Source organism: Corylus avellana, chromosome ca2, assembly GCF_901000735.1.
Source record: "Corylus avellana chromosome ca2, CavTom2PMs-1.0".
NCBI lineage: Eukaryota > Viridiplantae > Streptophyta > Magnoliopsida > Fagales > Betulaceae > Corylus > Corylus avellana.
Window position 1 is genome coordinate 22,875,249 of NC_081542.1, and position 19,392 is coordinate 22,894,640.

A 19,392-nucleotide genomic window follows, 5' to 3' on the forward strand; every position below is an offset into this window, starting at 1 on the left:
AAAAACACCAACTTCTTTAGCTGCATGATGAAAGACACTTTGATCAACCCACTGCCTAATATATCCAACGGCTTTCCTATTCAATTTCTTCCAATCATCGTTGGTTGCAGCAACTGGTTTGACACCTTTCAACTCAATGGGGTCAAACAATACATTGCAATACAAAATATCCTCAATCCTAGTCTTCCAAATTGAATAATTGGAAGCTGTGAGTTTAACCATGCTATTAGATGACTCTTCCATTTAATTCACACAAGAACTCCACACGAACAATGAACCAAAGGCTCTGATACCACTTTGTTAGGGGTGAACACCAATTTCAGATGCTCAGCGGAATTAATCTACCCCTCTTTGTGCAAATTAAATAGTAACACAATAGCAATATAATAATCAAGCAAAGCTACAAGCAAGACACCAAGAGTTTTACGTGAAAAACCCTCCAATGCGAAGGGAAAAACCACGAGACCTAGTCCAGTTAAATCTTCCACTATCAACAATAATGAGTTTACAATTTGTCTTCCCTAGAGAAATATCTAGAGGTTATCACCACATTAAGAATACATGTATTCTTGGATTAAACATAAATTTATCACCCTAAAGTGGATTCCAACAAGAATAAAGAAAGATCTCACCAATTAGGTATTGGCAACCAAGCGATTGGAGAGGAATTCCAACGATCGACACCAGTCAATACGTAGCACTCGTCGTCAGGAGCAACACTCTAAAGTTGCATCAAGATCGGACCACAAACGACCTTCCAATCTCTGACGGATGTAAAAAAGGCCTAACCTTTTTTCTTCTTTTTCTTTCTCTCCCTGCGCCGCACTGTTGCGCCGCTTCTTTCTTTCTTTTTTTTTTTTTTTTTTTTTTTTTTTTTTTTTTTTGTTGTCTCACGCTATATATATATATATATAGCACACAAAGGGTTTGAAACCCTTTGTGTTGTCCACGTGGGTTGGTCCCCACATAAAGAGGGACCACCCAGTATTTTGGGTCCATTTGAGAGTGCATTTTTAAAAGAGTAATTTGCATTTTTAAACCAAATTGCAATTTTGAAGTATTTGGGATTGCAATTTTAAAAATGTAAATTTTAAAATCGTGGAAAAATCTGCGATTTCTATAAGCTGACTAAAAAATGCTTATTTGAAAAAGTGCGAATTTAAACAAAAATCACGATTTCGCTTAAAAAAATATTTGGGGCTAAATTTACCTATTTTGCCATGAAACTGCAATTATATGCTAATGCATGTTATCCAAACACTTAATTGATAAAAAAATACTTCTTAACATGTTTGACTCAACGCTTGTGCGATTTTAAAAAGTAGCGATTTCAAAAACGCAAACTTTAAAAACGTAATATTAAAATCGCACTCCTAAACAAGCCCTTTACCCATATGTAGGGTAGCACTTTACCGTTAGATGAATATATAAGTTTTTTGTTTTTAGGGTCAAATACCTTATTCACCTATGAGTTTCACAATTTTATTTTTTGACCTTTAGGGTTTACTTTTGATCGCAAGAGATCTATGTGGTTTACCTAAAAACCGAGATCGCCCTTGCATCCATTTGCCTTTAATAAACTTAACAGAAATCCACGTCACTGACTTGAGGACCAATTACATTTCAACACGTGTCCTAATTGTCAAATCATCAAATATGACTAGATTTACACCTTTGCCACGTAATAATTTTTTTTTTTACAAGTAATAGATTAAAATACAATTATTTATTTTTTTAGCTCTATCACAAATTGCACAAACCTTTGATAAAAATAAATAAATAAATAAACCAAACCCATTCAAGGTTCCATCACTGGAAAGAGTGGTTGGAACAGCCACCTAAGGAATTCTAGGGATGGTTTCGGTAGACCACCCTAGCTTATAGCTTAAGATTGGGACCTCTGCCATCCAAATGGACCGGAGTGGAGCCGGATGAACCACCTTTTGGGGTAGCCTAACTAACCCCATAAACGAGGGTGTTTGACCACCTATATACTACTTCGAGGTGATGGCCAACCATCTCCAATAACTTATGGGGGTGGTTTGATCATTTGGAGCTAAGTTGTTTTTTATTTAAAGAAAAAATAACAATTTTATTAAAATTTTGTCAAAAAAAAGTCCGAAATTTGTATAGAGGGGGGATTTTTTTTTTTTTTTTCCCAGAGGCATACCATAAAGATTTGAAGCCACATGTATCGGTTAGTTATAGGTCGAAGTGCATGAACTAATCTAATAATTTTTTAATTTTTTATCTAGTTAAAAAAGTTAAAAATATTATAGAAAGTCGTGAATAATTAATTCATCAATTCATACTAGCTTAAGCTTTCGAGATAAGTTCTTATTTAACATGGTATCAGATCCTTAGTTCGAATCTTCTCTTAGTCATTATTTGTTATAGTATTATAATGATTATTTAACATGCTATGAGGATAAAGGTTCAATTTTTAAGAAATTTATGTCCCTTAAATATTTGATATACAGTGGGCTAGTTTACCATGGCATTTTAAAAAGTTTATTGTTTTTTTTTTTTTTTTTTGTTTATGAGTTTAGCTTTTGGCCTTTATCAAGCAAAAGGTACTCCTTTTACCTTTTTTGTTTGATAAAAAGGTCAAAACACACTTGAAATAAATTAAAAAAAAAAAAAAACTTTTTCTAACTTTAAAAGTTTTATTTTCCAACACAATAACAAACATAGTCTAAAATGTAAAAGAATTAATCAACATACAAATTGACCCTTATATCCTCCTATATCAAGACAAATACTGTAGGATTTAGACGAAGGGAGCTTACATGCTTTCTATTGACAAACACCTCCAGGGTAAGAGCAATTGCAGATGATACTATTGTTGTAGAGTGGCAGCAACACCGGCTGTGAAGGCGTAAACCAGCTTGTGTCTTGTTTGCATGGGTCTATGCTGAAATTCCAGCCCTTTTTCCCTAATTGTCCACCTATTTCTCTCAGGGCTTCCACTGCACACATCAATCTTATCGAACTTTAGTTTCTATATTGGAAATGACGGGTATATTTGTTTTGTTAATGTATTGAGGATATATTGTTTGCCACGTCAAAAAATTTCAATTTTGTTGTACTCATGAGTACAACAAAGCCAATATAATGAACAACTCTTGCCATCATCATCATCGATCTCCTCTACGAGCTTCTCTTGCAAATTAAGCTGCTTAGAAAATGTGATATATATATATATATATATATATATATATATCATTAATTACTGACTTATTGTTATTATTTTTTTCTATGCGATATTACTAAGGACGAAAGGGGTGCTGAATTATTTATTCGATGTTACTTAAGGGACCCTTCACACTCATGGACTGTTGCTTCAGTTCGTAGGTCACATGTCCCAGCAGGACAGAAATTTCCTACATACATAAATGTGGCTGCAGTATTCTCACACCAATTTTCGCATGTGGTGTGCAAGGAAAATGGATGAGCTATAAATAAATGTGGTCGTACTAGTCTCAGACCAAGGGACCTTCACACTTATGAGGTACAGAGTTATGGACCATTTGGCTGCCGGCCGTACGACTCCTAATTATAATTTTTATTTTGTCTTGAGGACTACAAGATTATATTCTTATATTTTACTGAAAATAAAAACTTCATTCGTTATCTAAAATTCATATGATTGTGCCACAATGATACCACATAAAAAGATATTCTTTTGAATTAAGTTCAATTCAAGTTTACAAGATTATTAAAATGCGAATTGTCGCGTAATATTTATCATTTTTACAAACAAGCCTAATAGTCCTCAATCATGACACTTACTATGTTATAGGCCACGTAGGTGACACTTCTTTTTATAAATTAATTCAATAATGCAACTTTGAAATTAATACAACCTCTTCATGAACCTAGAATTTATTTGAAAGACATTATATCCTATTTTAATTTTCCTATTAATAAGCATCCACAACAACACATTTCATCTTGTTATAGTAGATGAAGGATATATATATATATATATATATATATATATATATATACATTTTCTTTTCTTTTCTAGCTGATTGTATGATGAAAGATCTACGTACAAGTACTAATTACATCTTATTCTTGATATATCATCATAAAAAGTTTTAAGTGTTTTTCTTTAATCTAATTAAATAAAGAGTTTTCATGAATTACCTTTTATAATATCTTTTAAACTACCATCAAATCAAGCTGGTTTTAGAAGTATTTTGTTGTTCTCAAAGTGATATTGAAAAAGTCTCTCTTGTTTAATGTTTTGTGAATAATAATTGCTCAAAATATCCAGGAAATCATTTTTCAAGAAATTATTTTCTGTTGAAAATATTTTACGACGGAAACCATTTTACGTCGAAAGAAACGCGCCTAAGTAAAATCTTCTCCAGTTAATCAATGATGTTTTCAGCAATTATTAACTAAAGTCTAGTACTAGATATATATATTTTGAGCAATTATTATTCATCTAGCAAGACGTTTAGTTTTTTTTTTTTTTTTTTGCTTAAGAATGCATTGCACAAGGGTGTAGAAATTAGAATAGCCATATGAATGAAGACATTCCAAGTCAATGCACCAAAGGTGATGTCCAGTCTTTCATCGACTTTAAGAAAATTGGTGTGAGAATACGACGACGTACATTTATGTTGGAATTATTTCTTACTAGTAAATAAAGTGTTTTGCACTCTTCAATAGAAAACAAATATCTCAATTTGAAACATTAAAAAAATAATATAACACTTTACAGTAAATAATTTCACTTTCTTCAAACAAAATACCTATAGATAAAACTACCGAATCTATCGTCTTGAAATTAATTCCAAGTAACTTTCATAAATGTATAATAAACTCTAAAAATAATATTAGTAGAATGATGTCATCGATATGGGTGGGGTACACTTGACGGCGACACCTTGATGGATACTAATGCCCAGAGGGTAAATGAAAACAGCACGCGGCGTGCAAAAAAATTTTTAAAAAAAAAAAAAAAAGAAAATTTTTTTTTTGCACTGGGCGTGCCACGCACCCGCGTGCTGCCAATCAGTGCTCATGCCCAGAATGAGCAAGAGAAATACTACATTTAAAAAAATAATTTTTCAAAATTTGCTCCCCAAATAATGCGTTTAGACAAGCTCAAGTAATATCACATGTAACAATCTTTTAAATCCAAGTTATTATTTGATAATCGTCCAAAAGCACATGAATCAAAGTACCATTTAACCCAAAAATAATGGGTAAAAGCATTCCAAATATACTCACCAAAATTTATTAGCCAAAATAAATTACATTTCTCTATTTAAACTATCAGCTCTTTTAAACCACTCCCAACAGCCTCACAATTTTAGTTATCTACTTTCATTATTCTATTTAAATATTATTTTACAATTTTTTAATTATTTCTTTAACATTTATATCGTTGAATGTTTGATTTTTCCCTAACGGTCATATTTCTAAATATTTGTCTTTTTTAGTGGTCATATTTTTAAATATTTATCTTATCATAACAGTCATACTTTTGAATTTTATCCTAACGGACAATGGTCATATATTTGTCTTTCCTAACGCTAATATTTTTTTAATTTTTTTTTCCTAACGGCCATCCAACACAAGAATCAAAGTACCATTTAACATAAAAAGTAAGAACATGATAAAAATATACTTAATTTTGAAATGTAACATGCTACAATTTTAATACATGTCATTTTTCAAATGTTTTAACTAAATGAACGGCCTAATTCTATAATTTGAGAATCTACACTTTACTAAAAATCTTGATCCAAGTCTATCATTCCTCATTTGATAAATTAATGACTTAAGTTGTGGGGGTCCTTTAGCCAAGACTAGTAGCTATTCAATGGAAATGGGATCCTCTCCATTTCAAGGATCTTTCTCCTTATTCAATGATAGGTTGCTTTCAAACCTAACAAAAGGGCATATTTATTAAGGAATTTGTTGGTGCAGTTGATGAAAGCGCTTCATAAGAATTAAGAAACATGTTGGGAGATAAAGCGATTATGGAGTTTGAGTACATTAATATATATAGTTGAGCACCACTCTAGCCGAAAAGGTTACGCTAATGGGTTAAGTTTCGCTTAGGTATATTAACTACTATTTTCTTTTATATTTTCTCAATGTGAGACTCAACACTCACAACAATCTCCCCCTCACTTGTGAGTACTCTCACTCACTTGTAAGTCTTTATATTTTCAAGAGTGTCTCATGTCATGAGTTGCGGAAGCGGACACAATTCCAAACCCGACAGAGTGGAGATAAAGAGGTTATGGAGTTTTTACCAATAGTACCTTATTATACATAGTTGAACACCATTCTAGCCCAAAAGCCTAAGTTAATGGGCTAAGGTCTACTTAGGTATATTAACTACTATTTTATTTCCAAAAAAAAAAAAACTACTATTTTCTTTTATATTTTCTTAATGTAGGACTCAACATTCATAACAGAAAATTGATAGGCATGCTCATCAGTTACTCTCTCTATGAATGAAAGAAAGAATTACAAAAATAAAGAAATAAGAATTACAAAAGAAAGAAAGAGTTATTCTTCTTTCTAAACTTAAATGTAGAGAAGTTGTTTTTATGCTTAAAATTTATTTTATAGATATGATAAATATATTACCATATTATTAGAATATTTTATTCCTGTCAATAAAATTTAGAGAATCTTGGTCCAATTTAAGGATTAATGACCAAAATAGTAATACTAGAAGTCTTTCTTATGTCTCTCTTGTGTCCCTCCAAAATTGATGTAACTTTAAAATCACCATTAGATTTGTATAGATCACTATTTAATTTTGATTCAATAATAATTTTAAAAGCCACATTAATTTTGAAACGACACAAGAGGGATATAGGAATGACATTTAGCTTTACTCAGACCAACAACCCCATAAAACTCGAGACAAGGAATTTCTATCTAAAAATTTAAAGGAAAAATGTAAAATTAGTCAGTGTGATTACTCCGATTTACAATAAAATTTATGTGGTATAATAATGTTTGAAGAGCTCTCTATGTTATGCACGCATAACAAATAAATCTATGCAACCAACTTCTGTCTAATTTTTTGACAAAAATCCTAAAAATGCTACATTAGTATCAATCAGATTATGACACGTGTCACCCATAAGAAGTATTTGTTATTTAATGGTTTTTGTAAAAAGATTAGACGAAAGTTACGTGAAGAGACTTATTTGTTATTTTTGTATACCACATGAGCTCTTAATACATTTTTATTTTCGGAGAGCTTATTGCAAATTGGTGTTATCTCTACAAATTAAAAGTGGCAGATTTAATGATCCTCAATCTTTAAGGTTTGGGATGAAAGAAACATCTCTCAGTTGTTTGATCAAAATTTGGTTGATACGATCTTCAAAATTCACATTTCTCAGTGCTCTACTGATGATAAAATGTTTTGGGTGCCAAATAGTAAGGGCGTTTTTACTATAAAATCTGCTAATAATCTTCTGATTCAGGAGGGCTCCACCGCTAGCTAATGAATTGTCACTATTCCAAGTTTCTTTGGTGTGAATCTCCTTGGCCTCTCCACTCCTATCTTTTTGTTGCTTCTGATATTATGGATTTAATTAGAATTATTTTGTGGCGATTCATCAGGAAAAGTTAATCATAGCGCTAACTGGCCCGCCATCTCTTACAGTGCATTCTAGATTGGTCGTTTAGAAAAATTCATTACAGTGCTAACGGGCCTACACATAATCTTGCTAGATGTGCCACTTCTACTAACCAAAGTGAAAGCATTCCCGATTTTGCCCTGCCTCTTGTGATTTTTGTGCCCATTAGTGATGTGCAATAGCTCCCTCTACTGGTTTCTTGTTTTCTCTTTTGTTTTGGTATTTTTCTTGTTTTATTCTCTTTGTCTATTTGATCAGGAAAAAAAAAACATGTGATTGATGTTTTCTTATTGATACTCAACGTTATTTAAAGACAAATCTTACAAATGAAAATAGACCCACATTTAGTTATCATCTAGGATAACCTAATCATACTCTTAAATCAAATAGAAAGATAAACAGATACTATCCTTGACTAGTACAACAGATCAATCCGGGCAAGTTAGTTGCCCTTGTGTTTCCCACCAGGACATGAATTAGTTACAAACTGGTTTGTAGTTAATTCATACAAACCAATCTAATAAAGTGACATGTGTACAGCTCTAGGCGTTCAAGTATGAAGTCATCCTCGAGCCATGTAAACAATTGTAGAAGACGGTCAAAGCTATGTTGGAACTGATGACAAAATAAGGCTCTCAGCTTCATTGACCTCATCAAGTGGGTGTCTTAAGGCTTCAAACCTCAATTCCTCACCATATATACTTGGATCCATTAAAAGTTCATGAACAACAGTTTGGCCTTCGAGCATGCTTACTACTGCAGACATGGTGGGTCTAAGTGTTGGTGATGGATTAGAGCATAATAGAGCTACTTTGAGCATTCTAATTGCCTCCTCATTGAACTCGGAACCCAACTTCGGATCCACCAGCTTCATTAGACTACCCTTTTGTTGTAGAACAAGTGCCTACAACAAGCATAGAAAAGAGAAGGGAAATGAAATGTACCAAATCAACAGAAGAGAACAATGTAGCCAAATGTACATATATAGTAGAAAAAATATATATCATATTGCTGAACTCGTGCCATGTTCCAAATTCATATATTAAAAGAGAAAGATCAATCTTACCCAATCTAGCAGGCATACATAATTATCATTTGGTCGATAATTCATGTTGCTCTTCCCAGCAACAATTTCTAATGTAACAACTCCAAAACTGTAGACATCTGCTTTATAGGTTAGGTAACCCCATAATGCATATTTTGGCAAAATATATCCTCTACAAAATAAAGATTGTATTGTGACTCTTAGCTCACTAGTATGAAGCTCTCATCTTACATATTGAAAAATTCCAACATGAACAGAATCTTAGTTAACACATCTTATTTCTTTTGCATTTAGCATGCAGCTATGAAATCAATAAACTGCTCGAATTGAGTGGTAAGTTCATTCCATCAATGATACACAAAATTATTACTGGCTAGGAAGAAGATAATTTCATTACTTTTACAACTTGCGAATTGATAACTGACGAGGTCTTGTAGCTTTTTACGTACCTACACAAGTTGTATGGTCATTGAGCTCAAATTTAATAGGGTTGGTTTATGACTCCAAAAGATGTCAAGAATTTATTTGTTCCATTTGGTAACATATGGCAGTTTTTGAGAATATTTTAAATGGTTTTTAAAGCATTGGTATATATTTAGGGGTAGCATTATGTTAATGGTTGAGTAGGCAGGTTTTTCTCCCTTTTTTTTTTTCCTTCCTGCAAATTTTACACTACAAGGAAATTGAATAAATGTTTGTTGCATCAAGTATTGGGGCATAAGAAATCTACAGCAGACTATCAGTTCACGTTTCATATTTAGACCAGTTTGCAAAGCATGAACTGATAATTGTGGAATCATTTAGCTATGAATTTCTTTGCAATGATGGTTTTGTTTTGAATATAGACAGATTGCATCCTACCACATGCTGAAGTCAGGACTTATAGTACTTTCCATAAGGAAAATCTTCAAATATGCAGAGACTTTAAATGCTGCCTTGTTTTGGTTTAGTTTCAGGGAAGCATTTCACATAGACATTAAGGTTACTAGTTGTTCCAATCATTTGTTAGTCAATAAATAGGGAGGCCAAGCAGAAAAGTCACAAGTAGGTCCAAATTGAAAGAGAGATGGAAAGATGTAGCTTACATTGTTCCAGCAACTCGAGTGCTGATGTGTGTCTCTCCGTCTTCATCAAGCTTGGCCAAACCAAAGTTAGAGATATTTGGATTAAGGTCCCTATCCGGTAGCACATTGGTAGTTTTGATGTCTCTATGAACAATTCTCAGTGTTGATTCCTCATGCAAGAAAACCAGACCTCTTGCTATACCAACGCATATTTTCTGCCTCGTAGCCCAGTCCAATTCTAATCGGTATTCCTCTGGACCTACATTTTGCATAGATAGTCCAATAGGGAATTGATCAACTTGGTTCCTAATATAAACCATTTGCAGGGTTTGTTTCCTAGGGTTTAATCAACTCAGAACACTGAAGTGAAAAACTCAGCTTACCAAACAAGACACATGCTAGGCTATTGTTTTCCATGTATTCATATACCAAGAATAGTTGATTTCCTTCAACACAACAACCATATAATCTAACAAGATTTGGGTGTTGTACAGAAGATATCATGCCTATTTCATTCACAAATTCTCGATTTCCTTGATTTGATTTTGAAGAAAGTTTCTTAACTGCAATTATAGTACCCTTTGACAGTATACCTTGCACCAGAAATAGAAAAATATACAGTTGAGTTAGATGCCTCTTAGGTATCTTAGGTATTATGAAAAATATACAGTATTCATAATATAATTAGATGCCTCTTAGGTATCATGGATAAGTAAGAAAAAGAAAACAAAAATTCTAAAATTAAAGAAAGTTGATGTTGTGGGATACCTTGTATACAGATCCAAAACCACCTTCCCCAATCTTGTTTGCAGCATCAAAATTGTTAGTAGCTGCTTTGATTTGCCTGTATGTGAAAAAACCAATTTGCAGGTCTAATTCTCTCAGATCTGTCAAAGGAATGAAAAGGCGAGCCTAAGATGTCGGATTGTATCTTATAAATGATATGACTAGTTTTATTAGTATTTTAGTATCTATTGACTACTTCTAAGTTGTCAGATAGGATGTGACCAAACAAATGCAGTGAGAAGGAACCACACTGCAGTTGATCAGCCACTTAAACCCGAATTGTTTACTAGATTTAGGGTTTCATTTTGTTTTGTACATTTCACATCAATCACAGGTGTCTTGGGAATAAAAAAAAAAATTCAAAAAAGAGGAACTTCATTGGTGCCTATTAGGCTATTACCAAGAGATCTGCCTTTTGGTTGTTTTTAACACTTAAGACAAGATCATTTAGAGGACATTTTAGAAAGAGAGTTAATTGAAATCCACAATTTTTTATCTCTTGCAAACTTCTTTTACATGGGTCCTTCTTAGACATTTAGATTTTATGAAAAAACAATGATCTCATATTTCTTTATGTTTTGGTCATATAATTTATGATTATGATTGGAACCGACTTCAGTAGCAGAATTGTTAAAGCCCAAGAAAACTATCATGGAGACAGATTCCTATGCTTTGCAATCCAGCAACCGTATAGTTGCTTTTCATGGTGTACTTTCGATTGCTGATTTTTCTTCTAGGGAAAAATTTCTATAATATAACACACAAACTACAATAGTATATAAAGCCCTTGGGAAATTGCAGTACATTGTTTCAACTTCGTGAATAGTTGGAGATAAATTATCCAAATGAGCGGCTGCTGATTACCTTTTTCCCTTGATATCCTACCTCCTATGTAGCTTTTCCACCAAAGAAAGCCTATAATCATAAAACTGAGCAATAGCACTGATACTACAGCTCCAACAACAATGAATATTTTCCTGTCATCATCAGGGGGACTGAAATCTGCAGAAGAGAAAAATAGTTAAGGAAATTGATTATAAAGTTGTATTCTAGAATACAAGTAGTACCGTGCATACATATATATATAGGCGGATCAATCCAAAACAAGATATGATGAATGGATGGTTCAAACACACAAATTATCAAAGTAAGGTAAAAAGAAGATTATAACCTTGATTTGAGTAATACTTTTTGTTGGGTTATGTTTTGGCTCATTCGGTTTGCATGTAAAGTTGGTGAAAATGAAGCATCTCAAAGTGTTCAGAAACAGACTCTCGAAGGCCATGTCTGGACCCCCAAAAGTCAAGTCCGGACCGCCAGAAGAAGAGTCCGGACACAGAAACTAGCAAGGCTATTCTAAAGAGCAGGTCCGGACCGCCAGGCGCTGGGTCCGGACCTGATTTCCAGAAATTGGGTTTTTGAAGGAGAGGTCCGGACCGCCAGAAGTTGGGTCCGGACCTCAGTTCCAGAAAGCAATATTTTTCTGAGATGTCCGGACACACGATTTGGAGGTCCGGACATCACTAGGTTACGCATAAGTAATCCTAGCCATGTCCGGACCCCAGATTAGCCATGTCTGGACACGGTAGCCTTATTATGTTTATTTTTCTATTTAAGCTACTGTATTTTGCCATTTTAGTTTTACGTATTTCTTTGGAGAGCAAAATCAGAGAGCTTAGAGAGAGATATTGTTCTAGCTTATTTGAGAAGGGATTAAATACGTGAAGCCAATCGGAGTTCCGGTGAAAGGAAATCTTATAGAAGAATTGTGCCAGATGTTCTGGAAAGGGCTACTGCGGTAGAAGTCAAGTGGGTCGCTTGTCGTGTACAAGGAAGAGTAAATTGCAAAGGTTTTGTAATTCTTCTTGTATTCCTTATTCTTCTTATAGTGGATTGATTTCCTGGGTTTGGCTGCCCCGGAGAGGTTTTACATTTAGAGAGTTCTCTAAATGGTTTCCTCTTCGTAACCAAATATCTGTGTTCTTGATTTTCATTACATATCTGTATTTGGTTGATTATTGATTGTTAGGTCAGATCTTATGCCGCTTAATATTTGTGAATCACCTAGACATTTGAATAGGTGTCGTTTGGAGTCGTTTTAGATTTTTCAATTGGTATCAGAGCAGGTTCACTTTGTGAAGGATTTATTTCCTGAGTGTGATCCAAGACTCCATATCAAATGTCTCATACTGTTGCTCCTAATTCTCTTCCCGTTTTTGACGGAACAAATTATACGCTTTGGAAAATTCGTATGAGAGCATATTTTAAATCCATTAATGTTTGGCATATTGTCGAATCTGGATGGACACGTCCAGAAAAAGCTATAGCTGAATGGACAACAGAGGAAAAGAATAATGCTACTACGAATGACAAAGCTATAAATGTTATTTACATCTCTGTTTCAAATGAGGAATTTTCTAGAATTTCTAGATGTGAAATAGCTAAGGAAGCCTGGGAAACTTTAGAAATTACACATGAAGGAACTAAGGTTGTTAGAACTTCAAAAATTCAAATGTTGGTTTCTCAGTTTGAGGAGATTAGAATGCAGGAAGATGAAACTTTTGATGAATTTTATTCAAAGCTTAGTGTCATTAGAAACTCTACCATTAATTTGGGAAAGAAAATGGATGATGCTAAAGTGGTGAAAAAAATCTTAAGATCTTTGCCTGAGAGGTTTATTCCCCAAATTGCTGCTATACAACAGAGCAAGGACTTAGATACTATGAGAGTAGAAGAACTTGTAGGTTCCCTTCAGACCTTTGAGCTAATTCTTCCTAAACACAAGAACACCAAAAATATTGCTCTTAAGGCAAAAAATGTTAAGGTTGACTCTTGTGGTTCATCTGATGAGGATTCTGGAAATGAGGAAGAAATTGCTATGTTTGCTAAGAAGTTTAGGAAATTCTTTAGAGCCAAGAAAGGAAATTTTAGAAATAGCAATTCACAATTTTCTGAGAAATCTAGAAATGAGAATGTTGAGAAAGGAAAGTCACCTAGAGGTATCAAGTGTCACGAATGTGGAGGACATGGGCACATTCGTGTTGACTGTGCTAACTTGAGAAAGTCAAATGGCAAGGCATTTAATGTGACTCAAAGTGATGAGTCAGACAAGGACGATGCTGAACAAGGAGTTAATTACTTAGCATTTTGAGTTAGTTATGAGAGTGAGCATGAGAATAGTGAGTGTAATTCTCAAGACAAACAAGGTGTGTCCGATAATGATTCGGAAGAAGAAGATGATTTGCAAAATGCTTATAATAATCTCTTTGTGGAATACACTAAACTGAAAAAGCTGAATAAGCAGCAATTGAAGAAACTCAATGAGGTTAATCTTGAAAATGATCAACTTTTTGTCACCTTAACTGATTCTCTTGCTACTCATAATACTTTGATGTCTGAAAATCAAATGCTAATTGCCAAAGTGAAATCCTTAGAGAATGAACTGAATGAATCAAAGAATCATTTAACAAAATTCTCTAGTGAAAAGCTAAATCAAATGCTACATAATCAGAAACATTAGTTTGATAGAACTGGATTGGGTTTTGATAAATCTGCTATTTTATCTACTAATGTTGCTTCTTCTTCAAAGATGATTTTTGTGAAACCAGTGAACAAAGAAGATAGCTTGGCTGAAAAGAAGGTAATTTCTCCTCAAATTTCCAAAGGTGGAAAAGGTAAGGAAATTCTAACTGATTCCTATATGTCTAGGTCTAAGTCGAGAAGTATGCACATGTTAAGGAACCAACCTTCTCAAAGGTTTATTCCTACGTGTCATAACTGTGGTAAGTTTGGACATATTCGTCCTAAGTGTTTTCAGCTTAACAATCATGGGCCTAAAAGAGAATATTTCCATTCTAGAAATAGTTATGAGAAATTATTCAACATGATGAGAGACGTAGTAACACGGTTAGATGTCTTGGATAAGAGTCACACAGTTGTCCCTGATGTGAAGAAAGTTTGGGTCAAGAAGATTAATACCATTCACCCATTGAGGGGGAGTGGTAATGGACTCACCTAAATTAGGTGGGCACATAGACCATGCCTAGAAATTGAGCATATTGATATTTGTCTATAGCTGTTCTAGGGCATTTTTGTTTCTTTTTGAATTTTTGTTTGCTTTGTCTTTATTTTCTTCGATTATTTTTTTATTCTTTTAGATTGTTTTAATTGTTGGATACTCAGTTTCTCATGTCTTGTGCTCAAATGAATATTTTACATATGAGTGGGGTCAATATTTCTGCAATTTACATCTATTGCTCCATATGTTTCTGATATACCTTGTTTTTTTTTCGAAGACTGTTAAAGGAGTAAGAGTCAGTTTTTCTCATGTTCGAAATTGTGCACTTTTTGCCCCCATTAGGTTTAGATTTTTGTTATGTGTTTGGGAATTTGGAGCAAACATTTTGCTTGGAAGATAGGTAGTGTCAGTTCTATCCACTTGACCAACTCGTTAGTTGAACCTAACTCTTAAAAATTCCAACATTTTCTTCCACAAAAAAAAAAAAAAAGGGCATAAAATAAGCTCAGATGACTTAGTTTTGCTTCTATATGTCCCTAAAGAAAGAATCAGTGATCAAATCATTGCGGAAATATATGATCACTAAAGGACATGGTAAAAGCGAATGATTAGTCTCATGGGGAGTGTATCGGATGAGGGAATCTAGGTCCTAACATTATAAGGTTTTACTGTGGCTTGAATCAGACTGTTTGTCTTTCTTTTAAAAAAAAAAAAAATGTCTGCCTAGATTTCCTTTCCACTGATGAAATCTTATTTAATGGGAGTTTTCACACACTACACATTCACATGAGATTTCTGATTATTGCCTACTTGACTGCATTTACAGAACAAGGTTGTGTCATGCATATGGTACATTTAAGGTGTAAGTATAGTTTGTTGATCACTCTGGATGGTTAAGATATTCATAAGGGCATGCATGATTTATTGGATATCTATACAAGTTGTGTTTTCCTTTAAAAATTAAAAAAAAAAAAAAAAAAAAAAAAAAAGGTTTATTGTTTATTTTGTTTTTATATTAAGGGGGAGAATCAATTTTTTTGTGTGTTATTTTTTTTCTTTTTCTTTCTCTGTGATTCCATCTTTTCAACTTAAAGGATCAAGACTCACTCACCCAAGGTATGTTTTCTTCCCTTCTTCGTTTCAGTTTTGGTTTCGAATCCAATTCTAGGATGTGAACGTTTGGGTTTCAAAGTGCCATTCCAAATTGCTTGATTGCTTGATAATTTTTCTTCTCTCACAAAAGTGTAGCACAATCCATACGACTTTGGAGAAAGATGTGAAGTATATCAAGGATAGTCTTTGGCAAGAATAATCTATCTTATTTCCTTGTGGCTATTTTTTTCAGATTTCTTGGGTTGTTAGTTTGTTTGTTTCCTTTTGTCCTTCTGAGACAAAAAGGGGGAGTTGATTTGATGTGTCATTTTCATGTAAAAATTGTTTTTGTCCCTGAATGGCCAAAAGGGGGAGTTTGTTGGGTTATGTTTTGGCTCATTCGGTTTGCATGTAAAGTTGGTGAAAATGAAGCATCTCAAAGTGTTCAAAAACAGACTCTCGAAGGCCATGTCCGGACCCCCAAAAGTCAACTCCGGACCGCCAGAAGAAGGGTCTGGACACAGAAACTAGCAAGGCTATTCTAAAGAGCAGGTCCGGACCGCCAGGCGCTGGGTCCGGACCTGATTTCCAGAAATTGGGTTTTTGAAGGAGAGGTCCGGACCGCCAGAAGTTGGGTCCGGACCTCAGTTCCAGAAAGCAATATTTTTCTGAGATGTCCGGACACACGATTTGGAGGTCCGGACATCACTAGGTTACGCATAAGTAATCCTAGCCATGTCCGGACCCTAGATTAGCCATGTCCGGACACGGCAGCCTTATTATGTTTATTTTTCTATTTAAGCTACTGTATTTTGCCATTTTAGTTTTACGTATTTCTTTGGAGAGCAAAATCAGAGAGCTTAGAGAGAGATATTGTTCTAGCTTATTTGAGAAGGGATTAAATACGTGAAGCCAATCGGAGTTCCGGTGAAAGGAAATCTTATAGAAGAATTGTGCCAGATGTTCTGGAAAGAGCTACTGCGGTAGAAGTCAAGTGGGTCGCTTGTCGTGTACAAGGAAGAGTAAATTGCAAAGGTTTTGTAATTCTTCTTGTATTCCTTATTCTTCTTATAGTGGATTGATTTCCTGGGTTTGGCTGCCCCTGAGAGGTTTTACATTTAGAGAGTTCTCTAAATGGTTTCCTCTTCGTAACCAAATATCTGTGTTCTTGATTTTCATTACATATCTGTATTTGGTTGATTATTGATTGTTAGGTCAGATCTTATTCCGCTTAATATTTGTGAATCACCTAGACATTTGAATAGGTATCGTTTGGAGTCGTAATATAGAATTTTCACTTTTTACAGCAAATAATCATGGGTTTTACCTCAAATATAACATGCTATGCTTTTACTGTTTCATCAATACAAGAAGTTGGATAGGAAAAGATTCTCATACTGCAAGAAATGGTTACCGGCTTCAATAGAGATAGCCGAGATGAGAGAACCATATGTTCCACTCTCTGGGGCAGCTGTTGTCCCTTTCCCAGCCCAATGAAAGCGGATCTGTAACACTTTATCCCTCACAACTGCTTTAAATTCCTTAAAAACTGCCATATCAACCCTTTGTGCAGCATTTTCAATATCAAAATCCTTCAACTCCAGTTTTTCCTGTCACAAATAAAATCAATAAAATTGTGTTCTATGAAGAAAGCAAAACAAATATGACATCATACCTGGATATAAACATCAAATATCCGTCTTCCAAGACTATAAAAAGATCTATTGTCTTTGTATACTATCTCTGCAAAGGAGAGTTTCACAGTATATTCTCCATTTACCAAGCAACGCGCATAATATGTTAGAGATAGGGGAGAGAGTCGTGCACTCGTGTATAATTCAGAGTTGTTCATTTTGAGTATTGATACATTTTTTGCTATGTACTAATTTGAGGTTCTGTTAATATCCCAAAAATTTCCACTGCTACTGAATCCCCAACTACCAGTGAATGGAAGAAATTTTGCTGGACCTGCTAGATCTTGATCCCCTTCATACTCTATGTTCTCAATAGTTGTTGAGCTTCCACCACAATTTATATGCAAGGAATACTGATCTACAAAGAAACAACAGATTTTTGATGAGATAGGATACGAGCAAACATTATAGAGCAAAAAGGAAATTAACTTTGTCTTGGTGATTCATTTACTAGGTTGCCAGAAACAAGATGAAATATTAACTGTCCCCTTTTCATTTCTGAAAGAAATTATCGAAATGGAAGGCCTGACAACCTAAGTAAAGCACACACCTCAGAATTTGAATGTAAGGTAAAATAATTACCTTTTGAGCATGGAAAGTCCTGCAGGCACTCGCTTCCTAGTGTTCTTAATTAATGTCATATAAGAAAGAAGAGTGAACTTAAGCAAGTTTAACTGAAAAATGGAAACCTTTCTACAAAATAAAAGAAAGAAAAAAAAAAAAAAAAAAAAAAACCAGAGAAACATTGGTTCTTCTTATTAGTTTACAAGTTAGATGCTTACAAGTTGTTTGATCCAGTGAAGCTCTCAAACATATTTCTGATGAAATGAGAAACTAGTTAGTTTTGGAAAACTAGAAAGCTTATGAAGAGAGCAAAGTATGCAAAGCTAAACTTAAGAAAAGTTCTTACAAGGTTGCTTGACAAGTATGTGCCACAGAGCTTTTTGAAAAATTATTATAAGAAAGATCTATTTGGCTGCAAACAAACATATTTTCATTAAGAACATACTATTAATGCATAAGAAAAATGGTACCTTCTAAAAAGCTCAGATAAAATTTTTTACACTAAAAATTGGTAACATCTTGAGATGATTGTAGTTTGAATATTTCAAAAACACCTAGACATATAAAATCTAACCCCATATAGAAATAGTATGATTGACTGCATCTAACATGTACACAAAACTCAACACTTCAATCTATCACTTCAATCTATTGATTCACTATTATATATGATTGATGGAGATCTCCCATTGACCATAAAGAGGCCAGGATATGAATCAAAGTCAAGGCAATATATATTTGAACATTCTGAATGCTTGTAAAGATTATATATATGGAGAACCATACAAAATAAATAAATAAATGTCATGCAAATTTCAAGTGGAAATCAAGGTGAATTACTAGTCATTGTTTCTGTTTTTTATCCAGTCTGGAATAGGCCCATTGAGCAAGTTGCTTGTCAGAAACCTGTTCAAATAGCAACACAATTACACATTGGTTAAAAAATTATTTATATAATTACTAATGGAAGAAAATGGACAAAAATTGGATGGTAAAATACTTTGTGAGTAGAAATAGAAATATGTGTGTGTGTGTGTCACAACCCAAAGAAAGTAACATCGGACATGACACATACATGCCTTTATAATCCATATACCTATTGTTGGATTTAAGTTTCATAATTGAGAGTATCACAATCTCTCTGAATCAAATCCCTAACATTCTTGCCAAGTCACACTTCAAAATCTTAATGCCCTAATGCCATATGGCATAACTAAGTTGGCTCGAATACAATTTATACAGTCCGTTCTACAATTATAAAATGATTAGTCAAAGTTGCAATTGGAATTCCCTAAAGTGATTTATATAACCTAGTCTCACGCACTAAGAAACCAATGTAGGACTTAGCACCCATGCAACATTTTCACAATCCATCCACGCATTGGAAGACTTAATTTAACAGAGTCTCACAATATTTTGTCAACCAAGAAAAAGCAGTAGCCTCATTCACAGTATATTTCACAAGACTAATCAAAGTTACAATTAGAGCATCATAGAG

At 33.9% G+C, this 19,392-nt stretch overlaps 1 pseudogene; it reads right to left on the bottom strand.

Annotated features, from left to right (window-relative positions):
- Positions 1-8,235: 8,235 nt before the first annotated feature.
- On the bottom strand, positions 8,236-18,986 carry LOC132169352 (probable LRR receptor-like serine/threonine-protein kinase At1g07650; annotated as a pseudogene).
- Between the last annotated feature and the right edge of the window lie 406 nt (positions 18,987-19,392).